We start from the raw sequence: 1,626 nt of genomic DNA on the forward strand, positions 1-1,626 counted from the left end.
ATTTTAACAGTAACTGAAATGTACTAACATCTAGAAATGGAACTGTCACCAGCACAGGGTGGGCCAGTATTAAATAGTGTTACAGTAGGAGACAGCGTTAGAATGTTAACCTCAGGCCTTTTGTTCAAAGGTTGCTTTTCTCGCCTTTCCCCTCATGAACTAAAGCATTCAAGAGATCCAAAGACAAGTTGATGACATTTCCAAGTGCTAATATAGCAAGCAATGTCCGGTGTGCATTGGCCATTGTTGACTGGTGAGATGTTTATTGAGAATAAGCTTTAAGGTGAAAAGCAGCAGACCAAAAAGGCCCCTTGCAGGTGCTGAAGTAGCTCAGTTGGGAGAGCGTTAGAGTGAAGCTTTAAAGGTCCCTGGTTCAATCCCAGGCTTCAGCAACTTCTTTCTGCAGGGGTGGGCTGTTTCCTGGAAACAAAGCAGTGCTTTCACCCAATGCAAGTCCCTCATTTTGGGCTTCTCTGGAGGAAAAGGCAGCATTGGCTTCTGCACCCATTTGGCCCACCTGAGCTTTCTTTCTTCTCTTGCTCTTTCTCAGCAAGGGGAAGAAAAAGCAGCTCTCCCTCAAGCTGGAGTCACAAGGGTGACGTCAGGATGACTTCCTGAGCCCTGGCTCCAGTCCTCTGCTCTTCCAGCTGACCCAGCTAAGAGCTGTTGCCATGTTCTCCAGGTTCACCCATCGGTGTGTGCCAGAGTGAGCACTACCAAAATACATGGAATTTGAGGGTGGGGCAGGACAGCACACTGTGATGGAGTTTCTGTAGTGTAGTGGTTCTCTCAGTTACCTAACATGGGTAAGCAGAGTCAAGGTGAGCTCTACCCTGACATCTGGCGGTGAATTATGGGGAGTGTGGAAAAGAGTTTCAGGTATTTGCATTGGCACACCCTCCCTATCTAGAATAGCCCATGGTAGTCTAGGATGGTTATTTTGACAGCTCTGGGATCTCCAATTTCTTTGTTATTGGGGCAGGAGGAATAAAGTGTTGTCACCCTGATTGTGTGAATGAGGAACTATGAGACTTCTCTATGATGGAGAGTCTCACCTTCAGTTAAGTAGCATTTGCTAGACAAGGGACATGGGTGCCAAAACTCAGTGAATTAAGAGAGGTTGGGATCTAGATCTTTGCATATCTTCTTTGTCCTCTGCAGAGCAGAGCAGAGCAGACTTGACTTGACTTGACTTGACTTGACTTTGATTCCATTAGGAGTCTATCTAGAGGCTGCTAAGCTGTATTCAATTTGGGCTAATGGTGTTCTAGCACAGGGGCTACCCTACTACAAGCTGAAATCACTGAAAGAGCTAAGCTTATTGAGCTGAGATCGCTGAGTGCTGTGTTAATGAGTGGGGGAGCCTGAAAATCTATTGCTAAGTAGCTGGCAGAGTGGAGCAGTTTGCAGCAGATTAGAACAGCCCATGGAAGAGTAAGTGGAGTGGACCAGTTTGTGGGGGCAGCTGGAGCAGTTCACGGATTGGTTGGAGGAGTGGCACAGCTGGTGGAGTCGAGCCGGTTGTGGTGAAGGCTGCAGCAGAACTCCATGGAGAGGCAGAGCAGTCAGCCCTGGCCCATGTAAGGTGCCCCTTAGCACTCTGTGTGTGCCCCCCCCCACTTCCAC

General features: G+C 48.2%; 1 non-coding gene across 1 annotated transcript; it reads left to right on the forward strand.

Annotated features, from left to right (window-relative positions):
- The first annotated feature begins 319 nt into the window (after positions 1–319).
- On the forward strand, positions 320–392 carry TRNAF-GAA. Its single transcript has one exon. It is a non-coding gene; the product is annotated as a tRNA-Phe (tRNA).
- The last annotated feature ends 1,234 nt before the right edge of the window (positions 393–1,626 follow it).

This window comes from Gopherus evgoodei, chromosome 4, assembly GCF_007399415.2.
Source record: "Gopherus evgoodei ecotype Sinaloan lineage chromosome 4, rGopEvg1_v1.p, whole genome shotgun sequence".
NCBI lineage: Eukaryota > Metazoa > Chordata > Testudines > Testudinidae > Gopherus > Gopherus evgoodei.